This window comes from Carcharodon carcharias, chromosome 9, assembly GCF_017639515.1.
Source record: "Carcharodon carcharias isolate sCarCar2 chromosome 9, sCarCar2.pri, whole genome shotgun sequence".
NCBI classification, from domain to species: domain Eukaryota; kingdom Metazoa; phylum Chordata; class Chondrichthyes; order Lamniformes; family Lamnidae; genus Carcharodon; species Carcharodon carcharias.
Window position 1 is genome coordinate 118,238,017 of NC_054475.1, and position 21,411 is coordinate 118,259,427.

Consider the following 21,411-nt stretch of genomic DNA (forward strand, 5'->3'; position numbering starts at 1 on the left):
GGGCTTATGTTTGTTTAACTTTTATAGTAACCCCCAGCTATAAAAGCTACATTTGCTATATGTATGTGCTCTTGAGAGATACAAAAAATAATCAAAAAATTAATGTAGTCAGCAAATTCTGAAAGTGCTAAGCGAATAAAGAAGATTCGATTAATAACTGTTAATTTAAATGTTTTTATTTAAGCTGAATATACCACCAACACTCAATCCTGCTAATGATGTTTGATAGTGAAAGAAGGTTAGCAACTTGTTTAAGCTTTTATTGAGTTTTATATTTCTTGGACCTCAATTTGAGAGCTCAAATTGTAAATCACCAGAAGACCATTAGGCATTTGACCCATTCTGTTCCAAGTGGTGGCTGAAATGGCTTCTGCTCGCAAACCTTTATACACCATGGATGACATTAGAGGTCACATGACTATGATAAGCCTATGGCCACATTACACAAAAGCGCTTCTCCAAAAATCCCCCTTTTCATAAAAATAAAACACCTGCATATACTATCATTTTCAGTTACAAGTCAGGCACATACATGGTCTACAATGAAAACCATCACACATGTACAGAAAATTGGTCATTCTAGTCTGACCCACTTTCACCTATTGCTACACATGCAATTCACACATAATCCTTAAAGCATTTGGGTTGTCTAATGGTACACGTGCAGGTTGTTATTAGCCGTTTGCTTGGTGTCTGCTCATTCCTGAGGTGATGTTGTCTCTCTGGGCATTTTGCTGCCATGGCAAGTGTTGCTGCCGTGGGAATTGTTGCTGCTGATCCATTGCCTTTTTTGGAAAACAGTTGACCACTGGGACTGATGTCTTTCAGCTGCTTGTGCGGTTGGTGAACTCACATCCTTCTCATCAGCTGTCTGCTGTGAAAAGGCAGCTTCTCTAGTTGTATGTATAAGTCAGTGGTTATGATGAGATGTTTGGTTGTTCATTATCAGTGTGTACAATCAAGACGACAACTCCTCTATAAATGCACTGAATGATATGATCCTTGATTTCAATGCTCATGTTTGGCCAGTAGAGCACCTCCCTTGCCTTCCTCAGATGGCTTGCATGGATGTAATTCAGGATGATGACTCGAGTTCCTTTGTACAATCTTGTGCCAATCTTGGATAATCACTTCATCTCTGTATGTCCAATACTCTCTTAATATAATAGGTGTGTCCTTGATCGTTTCCAACCATCCTTCCATCACTACTTCCTGCAGCTCTTGGAGAGTTGCATCTCATTACATAGCTGCTTGATCTGAGCAAGATGCTTGGCTGTCAGATTCAATGTCTCTGTTGGGCTGATGACTTCCAAAGCATGTGTTGCTGTTGATTCTTGTCAAATCTGAAAGATTTCACATTCTGTACTAGTATCAGCAACTTTCTTCAAAGGGAATGCAGCTCTCAATAGCATGTCAGCAATGTATATCTGCTTCCCCTGCTTGTGCTTCAATTCCAAATGATATCTCTGCAAATGAAGTAATATCCTTTGCAGACACTTGGAGCTGATAGAAGTGGTTTGAGAAAGATGCTTTGATGTGGCTTGTGATCAGACTGTACTGTCACTTTGTCTTACCCTTTGTTCACGTGCAAAGACAATGGCCAGGCACTCTTTCTCAATATGTATGTAGCATAATTCAGTTTGCATTAATGCTCTGGACGCAAACACAACTCTTTGTCCTTGCTGCATAACGGCTGTTCCAAGTCCTGTCTCGCTGGCATCACACTGCAGGGTGGCCTCACCATTAACATTGCAGTACTTCAGCACTGGCATTGTCATCACTAGCTTGAAAGCTGATCTTGCTGTGCCCCAATACCATTGAACATACTTTGTATCGATCTTGCGTAAAGGTTCACACTCCGATAAAAAAATTAGACAAGAACTTTGCTCGGTCATTCACAAATCCAGCAACTCAATGCACTGCCTTCTCATCTGTTTGTTGCTGCATCTCTGCTATAGCTCTCACCTTATCAGGATCAGGACAAGCTCCTTTCACGGTCAGTGCATGACTTATGTACTTGGCTTCACTCATTGTCCATTGCAGTTTCTTCTTATTCAGCTTCTGGTCCATCTGGTGAACTCTCTCTAGCAATTTCACCAGATTCTGATCATATCACAGTAACCTTACAAAGCAGAGGGAGGCCATTTGGCCCATCGAGTCTGCGCTGGCTCCCTGAAAGAGTATTCCACCTAGCCCCACTCTCCTGCTTTTTCCCTGTAACGTTGCACATTCTCTCTTTTCAGGTGACAACCTAATTCCCTTTTGAACACCTTGTTCTGACCTGCCTCCACTTCAGGAAGTTCGTTCCAGACTCCAACTACCCTCTGGGTGAAAAAAAATTTCCTCACATCATTTTTACTCCATTTGCCAATTATTTTGAATCTGTGCCCTCTAGTTCTTGATGTTCTCTTGAGTGGGAACAGTTTCCCACTATTCACCATGTCTATATCCCTCAGGATCTTGAATACCTCTATCAAGCCTCCTCTCGTCCTTCTCAGTCCCAAACTTTCCAATCTATCCTCATAGCTACAGTTCTTCATTCCACCCTTCTCACCTAGGGTAGTAAAGACCTTTGCCTTGGAAAATGGTAACAAAATTTCTTCAATGGTTGGCAAGGGGTAGTGAAACCCCCTCAAAGCTTTATTGAGATCCTTTGGATCAATGCACACTCTCAGCTTTCCAGGTTGTTTCACTATAACCATGTTGCTAATCCAGTATGTAGGAGTTGTCACTTTCTTGATTACCCCTATCTTTTTAAGCTCCTCTATCTTGTCTTTCAGGCTGGACTTGAGAGCAGCTGGAACTCTCCTTCGAAGATACGGAGTTAGTCCCACACTTTCATCTGCTTCAAGCTGATATTCACCAAGAAGACATCCAAGGCCTGTGAAAACATCTTCCTAAATTTTTAGGATTTGTCCAGCAGCCAATGGCTTGGTGCCATGCAAAACACTGTAAACCTCTTCTGGTACATGGAGGATTACCAGCCCAAGCTTTTGACTTGTTTCAGCTGAGATGAGGGGATTTTGCTTAGTATCTACTATCTGGAACTGCAAATCTTCTTTCTTCCCTTTGCATTGGACTATCAGCTTAGTTTGTCCTCTTGGGATGAGCATCGTTCCACCATATAGCCTCAACTTTACTTCAATGGCTTCATTTTTTGGTCCCCGCCTTGAGGAAATTCACATAGGTCTGTGAAGTTCATGATGTTGCATGTGGCATCTGTGTCTATCTAATACTTCATATTAGCTTGATGCTCTCCTTCTGCAGTCATCACTCTAATGGTCACAAACCATTTTTTCCCTTGGGTCTTGAGGGTGTCAAACTGTTCTCTGGGGTAGAGTGATTTGTCAGGTTTATCATCCAACATCTCTCCAGCAACCATATTTATAGGCTTGTTTTAATTCTTTCCAGCAAAACATTGTGTGCAAAATAATTCAGCTTCTTACGTTTAGTGCACTGCTTTCCCCACACTGGACATGCTTCCTTTTCCCTTATGTGGTATTCTCCACAATATTTACATCCTGTACTCCAGCCTTGATCTTTCTGCTATCCTTCTCTAAGAAGTTCTTCTTTCTCTCCATTGTTTTGTGCTTGGAAGCCTGAACTGCCTCTCAGCAGTGTGCAAAGCCTCATCAGTTCTCCCATCAATACTCTGCAGTTGATGATTGACCACTTTAGAGCCTCTGCACATGTGAATAGCTTTCTTGAGTGTAAGTTTCTCTTCACTCAGCAGATGTGCCCAGGTGGCAGGATCTCTTGTTCCTAAGACAATTCTATCTCTGATCAGATTATCCTTCAGTCGCTCAAACTCACAATATTCAGCTAGGTACTTCAATGCAGTCACATACTGATCAATGTTCTCCCCTCTTCCTGTGCTCCGGCGTTGAACACATGGCATTCATGAGTAACATTAGTAGAGAGATAAACATGGGTCCTTAAGGCATCCAAAATTTCACAGAATTCATTGAGGTCTAGGGTGCAATAAAGCTTGTAGCACTCTTTCCCCACCATAACAGAGTTGCTTATCTTATTTGCTGAGGTTTCTTACTTAACTCTGTGACAATTTCATAGTTTTGTTACTGAGACTGGAAGAATTTTCAATTTATTTTCAAATCTGCCTTCATCTCCAGGCACTGGAATATTCAAAGACATACTGACTCACCCAGTGACCAATATCCTGTACAAAGTTGAAGATTGAACTTTTAATGATGCTCTGCTGTTTCTTACAGCTGGTGGCTCTCTTACAGCTATCAAAATCTGCTCAATTTCAGCTGCACATTCCTGACACCATGTTCCAAGTGATCACTTCTGTTCTCAAGCATTTATGCATCAAGGATGACATCAGAGGTCACATGACAATAGCAAGCCTATGGCCAAATTATACAAAGGCACTTCTCCACAGACATGAGCAAAAGAATCTAGGCTGACATGTTGATACAGTACTGCTGGAATGCCATATCATTGTCGATGCTGCCTTTTGGATGAAAGGTTAAACCTTAGACTACATCAGTCTACTCAGATGGATATAATAGCAGGAGGATTCTTGCCCAATATTTATCCCACAACCAACATCACCTGAAGAGCTGATCTGATCATGTATCGCACTGTGGTTTGACGGTTCTTGCTGTGTGTCAATTGGCTGCCACAATTGTCCCTGTAATAAGTGATTGGACTTCAAAAGTAACAAATTGGCTGTAAAGCACTTTGGGATATCTTGAAGGTGTGAAAGGTACTGTATGAAATACAAGTTCTCCCTTTTCTCTTTTGCTCAGCAGAGAATGTGATATCCTACTAAACAGCTGCTGTGAAACATGAAAAACATAATGGGGCTAAATTTAAAAGCCCTTGAAAACAGGCAGGAGAACACGATGCGCAGTTAATCCTCACCCATTCAATGTGATCAACTTAGCAGATCAACTTAGAGCTGCCTGATGATTAACAGGATTGCAGAATGCAGCTAGCACTAACTGCACTGTTAAGTGGTTGTATGGCTGTGGTGACTCCAAAGCTGTGAGACGCTACAAGAAGTGGAAACAAACTTTAATGACTTAAAGCCAGTCTGCACCCTCTAAAAGGAAAGGTGCAATATGGCTGGTCCAGATGATGGAAGTTATTCTACAACTGATTCTGACCTGGGATAGACAGATGAATGGCACAACATAGGAGAGACAGAGATCCAAGATTTTCAGATGATGCAATGGAAGCCTTTGATACACTTCCAAATGGAAGCTGGAGGAGGTGCAAAGGAGGAGAGGTGTACTGTATCTGCAGGGTTCAGGCAGTGCTCCTGTTGTATTTCTTTGTTTGCTTAATACAACAGTCCCCTTCTCACACAGGACTGGTAAACTAAACGTAGGTTTGGTTCATTTGAAGATGTAGTGCAGGATTGCTCAACAGACAGATTTACTACAAATATTCAACAGATATTGTTAACAGGAAATTACAGCTGCAACTCTTTCACACCACATACTACCAATAAACAGAAAGCTATTTTAAACTGTGCCTGCTGTCACTTAGTTTATACCCTGGCTACGTATTCATTCGCATATTCTCTCTTAAAGCCACCTGAGCATGTCTGCTGATATCATAACATTCCCCATTTTTTTCAAGGTAACATTATATACATTAGGAGTGAATGTTATGACCCAGCAGTTGGTAAAACTGAGTTACTTAAAAATCCCAGAGGGAAACTTTAAACAACTGTCATTACCTATATCTTTAAGTGGTATGTTTGAGATGCAACTCTAAATTCAGGAATCAGACCACCAGTTCTTGAGAGGTTTTATATTAAACTAAATGAAACATTTTGTTAGTTTACACAAGTTAAATATATACATCATGGCTACAAATTACTATGATCGAAACTTTTAACAGATTCCCAAACTAACCTCCATTAAGACAACAGCACCCATAGACTTAATCAGACAGCAGGCAAAGCATTTTCAACATACAAATTCAAAATGAGGTTCATCTCACTTTGGTTCCTGTGGAGACAGTTGTAAGCTTACAGCTACTTTGATCTTACATTGCCTCCGCACTGCACACGCAAAAACTGCTATCGCTTATATCCAGCACAGCTCATTGAATGTAAATTCTCATTGTACCACCAGCCTCTTTGAACTCCATCTCTTCTAACAATAAAACCTCTTTCATTGTACCAATTTTATTAGTAATATAAACATATTGCTTGGTCTCTGCTAACTAGGTGCCAGATTTCACCCCACTTCTTGAATGTTCTATTTAAAAAATGCAAATGCACTCTACCTCTCTTACATCTCAAAACTAGTACACATCAAAGCACCCAGACTAGCTGTCTTTAATCCAATTAAGACACACCCACAGACTAAACCTCTATTTTAAAAGAAAAATACTTTCCAATAATATTATATACATTAATAGCTTCATGACAGTGAAAATACATGAATGTTAGGGGAGTTGTGAAAACTATTTACATAAAAATTAAATCTCTGTTCAAGAGTTTAAAGGTTTAAGAATTTAAGTGTTTAAGAGCCTGTATCATGTATTGGTGGTTTAACAATCTTCTCAGATCTTGCGTATTGCTGGAATTCTGATTTTTCTCATGCTGGTCTTCTACAATTTCACTCTCCGGGTCCATCTCTGGATGTGTTCTATACACAGTTAGACTGCTAGGTGATGTACAGTTGCACAATTCTCTTAGCTGGCTTCTGTTCTTTCTTAATATCGCCCCATTTGGTGTTGTGACTTCATAGTATCTAGGCTCATTACACACTTTGGATACATCTGTGGGTAGCCAACTTCCCTGGGTAGGATGTATGACTTGAACCTTTTGTCCTACATGCAGGCTAGGCAGTTCTGCAACTGCATGTCATTCTCCCTTGTTTCTTGAGAAGTTTCTCCTGTACTTCTGAGAAACCGGACAGGTGATGGCTTGGCAAGGTTTTCCCAACCTGCCTTCCAAACATGATTTCCACTGATGATGGTATGCCCATGTCCAAATGTATTACTTTTAAAGGTAACATGGCGTTACAGATATCTTGCTTTGTTTCCCCGCATTTTATGATTAATGACTAACAGTGTGAACCATTCGCTCGATAAGATCATGGATCTGGAATAATATAGCAAAGCTGTCACATGGTTTATGCCCAATTTAGCATACATGAGTCTGAAAGGTCTGCCAAGCACTGTAGCCCATTGTTTAATATGATCTCTTCAGCTGTACCCAACAAGCTTGTTGGCTACAAGCTACAAATTGAACTCATTGTATCTGCCACAGATGCATTTGAGGTATCCTTCAATTGTCTGATGATTGGAAACTTGGAAAAGTAACCAGTGACTAGGAGAAAGTCAGCATCATGGATAGTGAATAAATCTGGTGCAATTTTAGACCAAGGGTATGATGGAACTTCATGAAGGTGCAGTGGCTCTTTGCATTGATGTGTTTGGCATCTCTGGCTGGTGTCTCTGGCATGCTTCGCACATCCTCACTGTGTCTCGATATTGTTATTGATCTCTGGCCAACACACAGTATACCTTGCCAGGTGCCTTGTTCACTCTATGTCCATATGCCCCAGGTGTAACTGTAACAAAATGTCCTGGCAAAGAGCTTCAGGTACAAGCCCCTGTTTTCCCTTGAAAATCACACCTCTTGAAATACCTAATTTGCTTCTTATGGCCAAAAACATCTGAGGCTGTCTGGCACTTGTTTTATCATATCAGGCCAACCTTCTACAATGACTCTCCAGAATGCCTTCAGTCATGGATCATTTGCTGTTTCTTCCTGAAGTTGGTTGCACTTGTGTTGACAGAATTCATCAAATCGACCTCAAGTACATCTCCTATGCGAATGTCTATGCCATCTCCTTGTAGGTCTAGCAAGACATCTTCAAATGTTTTTGGATTGGGTAACCTGTTTAGTGTGTCTGAAGTAACTGCTTTGCTAGCAGATTTGTAATGGACTTCAAAGTCATGACCCTGTGTTTTTATCAGAAGACACTGTAGTCTGGGTGGAGCACTTGTCAGTGGCTTGTGCCAAATTATTTCCAATGGCCTATGGTCAGTTTCCACAATGAATCATTTACTAAATAGGTATGTGTGGAATTTTGCGGTACTAAGTACCAGAGCGAGTATCTCACGTTCTATGTTCAAATAATTGGATTGTTCTTGTGATAGGCTTATGGAACCAAATGCAATTGGTTTGCCATTTTGCATAGTGCACACTCCTAAACCCATTGGAGATGCACCAAGGTGCATCTAAGGTTGTCTCCTTTCTTGGTTCATAATAGTGTAGAAAATATGTTTCTCCTGATAATACCTGCTTAAGTAACTTGAACCCGAGTTGATGGCCCTCCTGCCACACATATGGCATATCCTTCTTTAGCAGCTCTCTAAATGCTGATGCTCCATTGGCAAAGTTGGGTACGTACCATGCTAAGAAGTTGAAAAATTCAAGCCATCTCTCGTACATCTTTGAATTTGCCTGAGTCAGGATGGATGCTGGAACTTGAATAGGTAACAACAAAAAAAGTTAATCTGACCAACATTTACCTGACATTTCTTGTTGTTGAAGCTAAGTTCTTTAAGACAAGTGAGTGTAGATTTCAGCCATGCTCTTTGGTTTTGCCCATCACTACGATAGGATCGGCAATGCATATGCATCCAGAGATATTTTCTGTAATTCTGTCTGTATGCTGCTGGAACAGGTCCTGATGAATGGATAAATAAAAGGGTAATCTCTGGAAGCAATATTTTCTGAATGGTGTCCTGAAAGTAGTAATTTCTTGAGACGCTGTTGCCAAATGAACCAATCAATAACCTTGGCGTCCAACTTAGAGAAAACCTTTGCTCCTATGAATTTTGGATTCAATTCCTCTAATGTTGGAATTTTGTGTAGGCATCTCTTTAGATTGCAATCTAAACATTTTAGGTCTAAGATACCCAGGTTATGCTATCTTTTTTTCAGTGCGCATGTGATAGGAATGCACCAATGGGTGTGCTGATGCACACAACAGATAACGCCATTACAATCCATGTTGTCCAACTCATTCATTAGCATCTCTTGTATGTGCGCACTGCACATTCTAGGTGGGTCGATTGATGGAATTGCATCTTCTCCAAGGTGTAGTACAGCATTACTTTGAAACTCCCTATGGCTTTGAATCTGTCTGGGTACATCTGCTGTGGGTCATGGACTGACTCCATGCAATTTTTCTTGGCCTCTTCTACTGCAATTGGTAACTTGGTGATTTTGTGGATGGTTAAAATGTTGAATTCTGTACACGCTGGTAACCCTGCTACTGCCAGTCCGCCCATATCCACCAGGTAAAATACTTGTGGTTTCAACGCAGCCTTGCCATAGCTGCATTTCAACGTCAATGTACCTATGCAATGAATGGGTGATCCATTGTACGCAGTTAATTTGGCTGTTTTAGGTTGTATCATTGACTTCCAATGATCTAGATACATAGGCCAGAATTTTTCCCTCGTTGGGCGGGCTCAGCGGAAGTAGGCAGGGGCAGTCAGGAAGCTGACACCCGCCCGCGACTGGCTCTGCATCACGATCTTACGTGGCTGGGCCAATTAAGTCCCGCCCAGCGTAAGACGCGGCTGCAGAATGAGCGAGAAAGGGAGGGTGGGCCGGAAGTTCAATGTCCGCTAGGTCCAATGGCGACCCGGCAGCCAATTCAAAAGCTGCCACGGCAACCATTCAAAGGCTGCCAGTGAAGGATGTGGAACTCGTGATGGAGAGCGTAGCAGGTGGGCATGGCTGGCGGGAGGGCAGGTCGGCTGGGCAGTTGGCCCTGTGTTTCTCTGATGAGTGTCTCGCTGCTCTCCTGGAGGAGGTGGAAGCACAGAGAGAGATCCTTGTTCCCAGGGATGGGAGGAGGAGGACCCCCATCTACTAAAAATGCCTGGGAGGAGGTGGCATCCAGGGTGAGCTCCCATGATGTGGTGAGGTGCACAAGGATGCAGTGCCGTAAGTGCTTCAATGATCCCCTGAGATCGGGAAGGGTGGGTACCGTGTTGGCATGGGTCACATAGCACAGCAGTTAACAGCTGCTCATCACCCCGCCCCTTGGACCTCAGAGGTTTTAGAGTGTGAGTGGCAAATGTCAACGAGGCAGCATCTGGGCAAGGGGGTGAGCCCTGGCTGTTTAGACTGAGTGTCTTGTGGCTCCAGGGTCACGAATCAGCTGAGCCCTGCGAGGTATTCCTGAGGTGGGGTTGGCCAGGCTGCAATGGCAAGGATAGACTAATCAATGCTCCACTGTTCTTTCAGGAGAAGGCATCCCACAACAATACCAAGAGGTTGTGGACTGGTGGTGGACTGCCCCACCTACTCTTCCTCACTTAATATGAGCAGGAGGCCCTGGAGCTGGAGAGAGGCCATGTGCCTAGGTCAACCAGCTGCAGTGAGGTTAGGGTGCCACAGGGAGGTAAGAGTGCAGTGCACTGAGGTCGAAATGTCTCTAATTGCAACCATTCCACTGTTGTCTGTGTATTGATGTGAGCCTCGAACATGGAATCCCCATAAATAATGGAAAGACGAGGGCATCTTGATCCGGGTGCTAGGCATGCACAATAATAGTGTAACGACTTTAACCAATGACATGTCCTTGTTCTTCCTTTCAGGCTCACCAGCAGCCCATCGAGGTGAGGAGCCTGAAGGCCCACCACTGACCCCAGAGGACAGCAACCATCACAACGCACTAGCGTAACACCCTCTCAGCCAAGCAGGCATCAGCGCAGATACCAGCACCTCGGTGGGCATTAGATCAGTGGCTAGTATCTCGGTGCACAGCAGTGAGGGCACTTCACAGTCGCTTGAAGTGCAGGCCCCATAAGAGAGTGCCCAGGGCGCCGGTAGTCGGAAGACTGCTGGAGACCAGGAACATGCTCAGTCAGTGGCTGATGATGGGCCTCTGGAGTCATCCCTAAGGCAGCAGATGCTGGAAATCCAGCTGGGTGTGCGGGAGGATCTGGCAGAGATACATGAGGGAATGCATGCCATGGTCTCCGTGATGGAGGAATCCATGTGAAGCATGAGCAATGCAATGACCCTCATGGTTGAGCACAATGCCTCCTCCATGGAGAGAGTGGCAACTGTCATGGGGATGATCCTCCAGAAGCTGAATCAGGGCTTCCTGAGGATGCCATCGGACCTGCAAGCTCTCACACCGGCAATAACATCGGATGGACACTGTCAGTGTGGGAGATGGATTGGGCATCCTGTATCCCAAACAGTTGTCCATCCATCAGTGGTGAGCAGGGAGGTCCAAAGCGACCTGATGTTGGCGCACAATTTGCCTGGCATCTCTGCGAGTTCCTCTCAGGGCGCTCCAGATGATTGCAGCAGCTCTTCTGCCCTTCTGCCAGTGACCGTGGCATCCGATGAGGCTGCGGCAACTGGGGAGATACCGGTTGTGGCACTGGCCGCTCCCTCCCTGGCAGAGCCAGCACAGGCTCCACAGGCCAGAGGATGCCCACCAAGGTCATCAAGGCCAACAGGACAGCAGAGTAAGCGGGCTGTCCCCAATGCCAGTGCCAGAGAGGGGGTGCACCTAGATGTAGCACCCGCAAGTAAAATCTTAAAGCACCTTAGGCACAATACGTTCTTATCACTGGTGATATTTGTTTCCCCCACTTTCATAATTAAACGTTCATTAGTGTGATGGACAACACCTCTCAATTTCATTTGTATTACGTATGCCAGACACCATATCATTAAAAACCTTTTTGCACAACAAGACTCTGGGTACTTCATTTGTTCTGCAGGTGCAGGGCAACCCATGATCTTATGAGTGACTTGTTTCTCATTGAACTTTATTGAAATGGCACATAATGCATGTTGTTCATCAAGCCAATGTTCCTGTCAGGTATCGAGTATGGAGCATGCAGCCCTGGCATGTCGTGGTGGTGCTTATTTGGTAGTCTAGCTGAAGAAGCATTTGATCAAAGCATCCTGAGTACCTCTGCCTCCCTGGAGGTTGCCCAGGTCAGTGTCTAACCATTCAGCATTCTGATCGTGGTCGTCCTCAGGCTCACTACTGGACTCATCGTCTGTTGCCAGAGCAACTGCATCAACATCTTCTTCCCCCACCAAGCACCCCCCTTTCCAGCGCCAGATTGTGGAGAGCACAGCATGCAGCCACGATCAATGACACATGATCTGGGGGGTATTGTAGTGCACCCGCTGAACAGTCCAGGCATCGGAAGCGCATCTTGAGAAGACCGATGGTTCTCTCTAGCACAGCCCTTGTGGAGACATGGCTCCTATTGTACTGCGGCTTGGCCTCCGTTCTTGGATGGTGGAGAGGTATCATGAGCCACCTTTGGAGGGGATAGCCTTTGTCACCCAGCAGCCATCCATCCAGCCGGGCTGGAGAACTGAAGAGCCTCGGCACCTGGGAGCATCTCAGGATGTGAACGTCATGGGAGCTGCCTGGGTACCTTGCACCGACTTGAAGAATTTGCACCTTGAAGAATTCACACACTATCTGCACATTCATGGAGTGGAAGCCCTTCCTGTTGATGAAGGCACCCGCCTTACTCGCTGGCGCCTTGATGGCCACATATAAGCCATCAATTGCACCCCGGATGTGGGGAACCCAGCAATTGCTGCAAAGCCTCTGGCTCGCTCTTCCTAGCTGGCCTCGTCTGTGAGGTGAATGAAAGTCAATGAATGCCTGAACAGAGCGTCTGTCACCAGCTTGACACAACTGTGGTCAACTAATTGGGACGCTCCACAAAGATCACACACCGATTCTTGGAAAGAGCCGGAGGCATAGAAGTTGAGGGCCACTGTGACCTTCAGAGCCACTGGTATGGGGTATCCAACCACACAATTGGAGCTGATCTCAGGGCTGATCCTCTGACAGATGGAGGTCACTCCCTTGTGAGGCAGAGCCTCCTTTGGCATTGCACCTCAGACATATTGAGGTAGATGCATCCCCACCTGTAAACCCTGGCAGCAGGATATTGGCATATCCTGCAGTCCTTTCCGCCTTGGACTTCCTGTTGGCCCTGCACCCCTTGTGCCTGTGCCTCTCCTCCCAAAGGTCACTCCCCTGGAGGCTGAATAGGGACACCTGGTCTCCTCCCCCATCCGGCCCTCTCTTTCTCAGAGGTGGAGGTGCCTCCAGCAGAGACAACAATCCCCATTACCAGGGTAAGGGAAAGCTGTATAATACCTGGAAGGACCCAAGTGGTATGAATCCTCCGGAGTCCTGAACTGAAGCCTCTTATTTCTGTCAGAGCAGCTCTGAACGAAATGAAGATGTCCTGTTCATACAAGCAAGTGGCAGCAAGTTATAAGCTAAAGTACAAACTACTCACAAAAGCAAGTCCACTCTCCCTCTTATCCCAACCGTGGACAAGGTTTTTGAAAATGAGGCCTGCCCGCTGCACCAGTGAGATGGCCTGACAATCGCACGGGCTAGGTAATTGATGTCTCAAGGGCCTTAACAGGCCCGTTAATTAATGGCGGGTGCACCTCTGTCTTCATCACACCCCCACCTAGCGAAATATCCTGAGGGTGTGCATTAACGTCAGTACGCACGGCCGAAGTCAACGCGCTTTATTTCTCAGTCAGACGTGTCGGGCGTGCACCCGCACGCTGACCTAAAAATTCTGTCCATCTTGTTCAGGTTCTGACTGGCAAGATGTTCACACTCACTTCCATGTTGACTTTGGTTGCAAGCGTGTGTTTGTCACTTTTCTTTGGGCATATGACGTTGATAGTAACAAAAGCTTCTAACCGTTTAACTTCATCCACACATTCTGTCACATTCACAATGCAGAAAACCTGTTCATTTTGCAGCTGAGGAACTTTCCACTCTGTATCTTCACCTTGGTCTGTCTTGCCGCTAATCTCATGTATGTGCTTGTGCTTATGTGGGTCTCTGGCGCACTCCCTAGCATTGCTGCCAGTGTGCTACACATGCTTTATGTTTGGTTACATCTTACCTCTGGTCACAACTCCAGAACCACATTTCCTGCCTAAGTGAGCTCCATGTCTTTTACAGAGATTTTGGAATGTAGCATTGCTCAACAGACAGATTTTATATGAAGGTTCAACAGCTATTGTTAACAGGAAAGTACAGCTGCAACTTCTTCACACCACATGCTGCTAGCTAAACTGAAAGCTATTCTGAATAATCTCTGGGGTCACAAGGTTTACATTCTGGCTACTTACTCATGAGCACATTCTCGCTTAAAATAATATTACAACAGAAGTCATTGAACAACTGATTCTGACTTGGGATAGACAGAAGGATGGCACAGCATGGGAGTGAATGAACTCCAAGATTTTCAGATGATGCAGTGGAGACTTTTGATAGGCTTCCAAATGGAGGCTGGAGGAGGTACAAGGAAGGAGAGATGTCCTATTCCTGCAAAGTCTAGGCAGCCCTCCAGACACATGCTTAGAAGGCAGTGGAGCATGAAGCCAGGACTGATGCCCCGAGGACCTGGATGACATGTTGCAAGAAGTTCAATGACCTCACACAAGTGGTCAGTAAATATGTCTTCAAATGTCATATCCTACCAACAATACCACTAGCCACAGCCTCTAATCAATCAGCACATCACCCAAACCTTACCTACCAGTAACCTCTGTCAATCAAAACTCATAGCTGACATTCAAATGCTTCCATCACACTTTCCACTGCTGCAATCCTGACAGCTTGTACACATTGCCAGCTATTCAATTGTGACAATCAAACAGCCATATAAGCCAAACAGATTGCTCCACACTCACTGACACCTTTCCCTCTCTCCTGCAGCTAGTGTACAAATAAGGCCAGCACGAGCTAAGAAAACAGCGACCAGTGCATCTGCATATTCTCATCTCCAAGGATATGATGATATTGGCCACTATCAGGATGCTATTCCTGAGGCTCTGGTAAGTGATGGGACTAAAGCTATCTGAGATAACAGCACGCCATACCTAATCCTCCTTCTCACAACCCATCATCCATCATTCTCCACTCTCCTCTGATTTACCAACTGCAGATGGTCTGAGCGTACCCTCTCACTTTCTCCCTCATATGGCTCATCACAGGCTTACCTTTGTGTCTTTCTTCTTTCAGATATTCAAGAAGTGCAAACTGGTCATACAGTAAGGAGCAGCGAGATGAGAGTGATGATGAAGTCACAGCACCGTCACTTGATTTCACATTCACAGCCACCAGCTCAGATCTGACACTGCATAATTTGGAGGGTCGCATAAAAGCAGGATCTGCACATGATGAGACACCTGGCATGAGTGACCTGCAGCCAAAACAGGAGGAAAGGATAGTGTAGATGCCAGCTCATCGGAGGGTGAAGTCACACAGAAGTTCTGCAGCAGAGTACGCAGATGAGCACTTTGAGGTGGCAGCATCCAGAAGAAGTCTGGCAGGCACAGTAGACTGCCCTGGAATGAATCCTCTGCATATGGTTAAAACACCTGCTGGACATTGAAGGAATGCAATCTTTCTCAGTTGCAGTATAGAGCAAAGTTGACATGTGGCACTGTAAGAAATAGGGACGTTTAAGAAATTATGCGTTTTTTTTTAGAATTGCATAAAACTCTTGTGGAACTAGCTGGTACAGCATTTAATTGTCTCTCTACTCTCTGAAAAAAAACATAAACAATTCTAAGGAGTCAGGGGCCAAGAAAAGGTAGGGCTAAAGGTTACAAATATTGCATTCCCCACATTGGGGTCACTAGACTCCATTGTCTATTCTGAACTGATAGCAGAAAGTCCTCTTGCACCCTATGCATTGCATTTATCAGCAAATAAAAGCGGGTGATGGACATGGAGAGTGGGAGGTGGTGTGGAGGTGACCACTCTGACATCTTTGGCACCCATACCATAGCCATTGGTCAGAAGGGTTTGAACTGGGTGATCTACCAGTCCCCAGAAACAGAGCATATCAATGGGTGCTCATAGGGGTAGGGCCAGCCTTCGCTTGGAAGAAGACAAAGAGCTTCTCGACAGCCAGGTCGAGGAGGAAAAGAACAAAGATAGAGAAGAAGACTGCTATTAGCAAACAAAGAAAGACTGAAAGAGTCTGACACTGCCATTTGGAGCTGCAGAAATCAGCAGTGTTCATTTGTTCATCCTCTGGGAGCAGAATGCTGCTATCACAAGCGACTGAGATCCACACGTTCTATGCCAATCATTCATTTGTCCTCTCCACTGTCACAGGTTGTATACCTTTCTTGTCTATTTAGATAATGCATTATATCTAAACTGTTACTTCCTGATAAACTTAATAAACTACCTTGTAATTACTTACAAATACTTGACTGCCAATCTCAGCTTTCTGTGGCTCCCGAACCTGAAATCATACAGATGTGGGCAGCAGTGGGATCCACAGTAGTTAAGGTGTCATTGACTTGAAAGTAGTGAAGCTAGGAGTCACAATGGCTGGAATGCAACCGATAGGCAGTTTGACAAAAGCTCAATGAGTTAAAGGAAATGTTAGATAAGTTGCAAAAAGGAAGTGATGGCTGGGAACAGGAAGCACAGGATAGATTGTTGTACAAAGAAAAAACTATCACTAGACCAAACACTGTGACCCGTGAAGGTTGAAGTAGCTCAGGAGAAGACACTTGAGTCAAAAGAGGCTGAGAGTCTGACATTCCCACTTTGGGTTACAGCACCTGGAAAGTAATGTCTGTGCAGCCATTGGCTCCTTGCACCCTGGGGTGCAATACTTCATCATACCGAAATGGTGTGCTTCAAATTTATTTGCATCTCTCCAGATAGCTTCCCTTCAGATTCCCTTCTGAGGTGCAGACATCTCACACATTGATCCTTGTTGAGGCTGAGGTAAGAGAGTTGCTCCCTGAGCACACTGGGCCTAAATGGCCTCCAGTTGAGAGCTCTTCACTCCCTTCTCTTTCTCTTTCCTCCAGCAGGTTCACCAGATCTGTGTGACCACTGTTCATTCTCCCAGGCCCAGGGGAATGCTTCAAGCCAAGGGGGAAGGGTACTACTGCTGCGAGAAACTGGTTTGTGCAGAAGCCTGAAGTCACACTTGCCACACCACTCCCTGAGACACTTGCAATTTGAAACAACAGTAGAAAGCACCAAGCACTGATAGAATCATAGGACAGCCAGAAGAAAGCAATCAGCAACTAATCTGTAAGTAGTTGATGATTCCTTTAAACAGCACTGGTGGTGGTGGGGAAATCCTTTCTACTGTTGAATGCATGTTCAGCCATATATGATTAAGAGATGGTGTCAGCTGGAGCTTTAAGCTCCAAAATGGAAGCACTGACACCAAATTAGTGTTACATCCTGGTTGACATCACAATCTGTATTCACTGCATACTTTTAGCAGAAATTCACTGTGCACATACTAACACCCTTACCAATATGGCACCTGGCACAACTTGCCCAGAAGTGTACACAGGTGCCTTGGATGACATGTTAGACCTCAAACAGCACTCATAACACCCAACCAAGCCAAATATTGCACCTCACATATACTTATGCAACTCACATATCTGACTGCATAACTGTCTGCTAGTGTCTGATAGTAAAATGCTATTTATTGCCTCACGTCTAGCTTTGTTGGTAGTGTTCAGAAGGTTTTGGGTTCAAGTCCCACACCAGGAGTTAAATACAAAGACCTAGGCTGACACACTAGTGTAGTACTGAGGGAGTGCTTTGCTGTCAGAGGTACTATCTTTCAAGCTGAGTTGCTAAATTGAGGCCCTGTCAGATGGACGTAAAACATCCCATGGCGCTACTCCAAAGAAGACCAGTGGAGTTCTCCCTGGTGTCCTGATCAATATTTACCCCCCAATCAAATCATAAAAACAGATGAAAAGAAGACTTGCATTCATATAGTGCTTTTCATGATCACTGGACATCTCAAGGTGCTTTACAGCCACTGAGGAATATCTGAAGTGTAGTCATTGTTGTAGTGTAAGAACGCAACATCCAATTTATGCACTAAAATCCCACAAACCGCAATGTGATAATGACCAGATAATGTGTTTTTTTTTACCAAGTCATTCTCACACTGTTGTTTTTGGGAGCTTTCTGTGCACAAATTAGCTGCTGTGTTTCCAACATTGCAACAGTGGCTACATTACAAATATACTTCATTGGCTGTAAAATACTTTAGGACATTCTGAGGTCATGAAAAGTGCAGATTTTTTTGTAATGTGAGAGCCTTTCATCTATTTGTCAACTTACAATTGGTAAGGAAAACATGTTTTAATTTCCTGGAACTCTTCCAAAACAAAAGCCTTATTTCTCTGCATCTAAAGAAATCTTTTATTAACTTCTATCCAATTCTCTTAGTGAAGTTGTACACCCCTCCCCCACAACAACATCTTACTTTGCAGCAGCATAATATTAGGCTCAGCATGAGCAACACTATAAAAATAAGCGACTGTGACATATTACTGCAGTTGTAAATTATAAATCATGTTTCAAGATATGATTTAGTAATGATTTAAACAAATATTCCAAATGTTATTATAGAAAAGTGGAAATATAATTTATTTACCTCTTTTCATTTGAAGTTGATTTTCTAAGTAACTCTTTGATTTCGAAATGTGGCCGCTTATCATTTTAAAAAGCAAATGCTAAGAAATTACAGCTCCCTCTGTGAGCCAGTTATTCTTTCTAGATTGTTCTAGCACATGCTGTATTTTTTCAATCCTCTTGGTTCTCACAGATGGATCAAATATTGCCAAATAATTTGCAAACAATCTTACCGTGGCATAAAAATGTTCAACCATTAACACCATCAATGCAAACATATTATACAAAAATACAAATCAAAATGTTCAACATGATAAAAAAATTCATACAAAATTATGCTAAAGGGTAATAATGCCCTCTAGTTGCATGATTAATAACAAATTAACATTAATGCTAAAATGCTATGTACAAGAATCAGTGCATGTCAGTGTGTGGTAAGGCCCTTGTTGAATCAAATGGGCTTTCCTCAACACTGGAAAAGTGATGTCACTAATTCTTTATTAAAAAATCACCTCAAAGTTAATTGTCTTTATTTAGCTCTCTATTCAATATGAGATATCCCAGTACACTGTAAGAACAATGCAGTATGGTGATTACCTGGCGTACTTTGATGTCAGTCATCACTAACATAACAGGCAGCGACATTACGCACTATATGGGATGAGCCTGTAATAAAATTTAAGCTGAATAGAAAGGGTGGGCCTTATTAAAATAAGCCATCCGAAGGTTTCAAAGAGCTCTGAACACCAACATAGCTGAACAGTGTGAGGAAAGCTGTTGGTTCTGGCCGTGTACCCAGCAGAGAGCTCATAGACCCAATTTGCTTGGTTAACTGTACTCAAACCACTTTTCCCCTTTGATATAGAGATATAAAAATCATAAAGTAAATGAAATGAAGTAATCTGCATCTGCTGTCCTCAAGATATTTTGCTTCTCCTACTGTAGTGAAGTCTAGGCTGCAAGGGAAGTCTGAGGTCAAGGGAAGAGCTCCTCCCTGAAAATTTGTCTTTTCATTTGTATTAAATGTCTTTATGAATACTGTCAAAGCTTGAGAAGTGGCCCTGTTATAATTGATGTGCCATCCTCTTTGCAGGCTCATTTCCTCACCATCTTAGGCTGTTAAAAGCTCTGTTTATCCAGTGATGAAACATGCCATTACTTATTCATCCCCCAAAATGTTGATATTTATCTTCCTCTTCCAACAGAATTCTGAGTTCTTTGTACAATGGTTCACTCAAGTTTGGATATTCGTTATTGAATTTTGGACCTTCAAAGTCATTTGAGAAGGAAGCAGTTGGATAACTTGGCCTGGAAACTACCTTTGACTTTCAGTGTAACAGGCTTCAATAGAAACAACCTGACTGGAAGGGAGGAGCTACTACTTACCCATTCATTGTGCAACGTTCTTCAACACATCACAAATACGTAGAAGAAACCAAACATGTTAGTGTCATTTCTCCAATGGTAGCCAAAGTGAGAAGGATGATGTAATGACTCAACAGTGCTGACAGGTTTCAACAAGAAACAGATAAACTTTATTACAGAGAGATTTTCAGGAGCTCAAGCGGGACTGTCATCAGGAAAAACCCCCTCCCCCCATGCCAGATTGCCCGCACTTAGGGCTCATGGGTTGGAGCCTCTCAGAACATCACATGACCCTTGACTGACAGCAGGAGAGGCTATATCTTTAGTTACTACATTTCTTCCCCCTTTAGTTTTTTTCACAATTTCTATTAACAGGGAAACATTTGAATGTCCAACAACATATACATATATACAACTTCAGGTGATTAAAGATCAAGTCTCTGAGGCGCTTTCCTTATATGGCTAGAGCAGCATAGCTCTACTACTTGAGGTTCCTCAACAGGATCAACAGGATCTGCAACTGCAACATGAGACACATCATTAGAAAGTGGCAGTTCTGGGTTTGCAACTCTACAGAGACATCGGACATGTCTATTCTAGGTCAATATGTCACCTCAGGAATTGATGGTTCGATGTTAATCACAGCCAGAATAATTGGTTGTTGGAATGTCTCTCTAGCACGACTATGATCTATGTGCTTATGAATGATTCTATCTTCCACTTCTACTTGGAAAGATAATGGACCAGTCTCTGAGACAATGGTTCCAAGAACCCAACAAGGCCCACTTCCAAAATTTCACACAAATACCCTGTCACCTACACTGAATGTGCAAGCTTTGCTGTGTGTATCGTTCAATTTTTGCTTACTCTGATTTCGCTCTACCTTCCCGTCTAAATTTGGAAACACCAGGCTTAACCATGTACATAGGTGGCATTTCATCAATAATTCAGACAGTGTTGAACACATTGTTGAATGTGGCATTGTATGATAACTGAGAAGAAAGGGGTAAAGTCAAGATTCTAGAGTACCTTCTGATAACTGTTTCATACCAGACTTGAGAGTTTGTACAGCTCTTTCGGCTAAGCCATTCACTGAGGGAAGGCAAAGGGCTGTTTCAATATGCCTGATTACATTCTGATTCATGAATTACTGAAACTCTGTGCTGATAAAGGCTGTACTGTTATCAGAAACGACTATTTCAGGTAGGCCATGTATGCTATAACAGTGACGCAGCTTCTCAATAGTTGTGCTCAATGTTGGCGATTTGACTTCGTATACATCCATCCATTAGAATGCGCATCTTTTATCAACAAAAACACGGTACCTAAAAATGGTCCTATATAATTGATCTGTAGTCTAACCCAGGGTCGACCAAGCCGCTCCCACAGATGCAGGGGAGCTGAAACAGGCAACTTCTGTTGTTTCTGACAATGGAGGCAGTGCTTGATCATACTTTCAATGTCACTGTCAATGCCTGGCCACCAGACATAGCTTCATGCAAGCATTTTCATCTTTGATATGCCTAGATGCACACTGTGAAGCTCTGTCAAGAGTGGTTCTCTACCTTGTGATGGG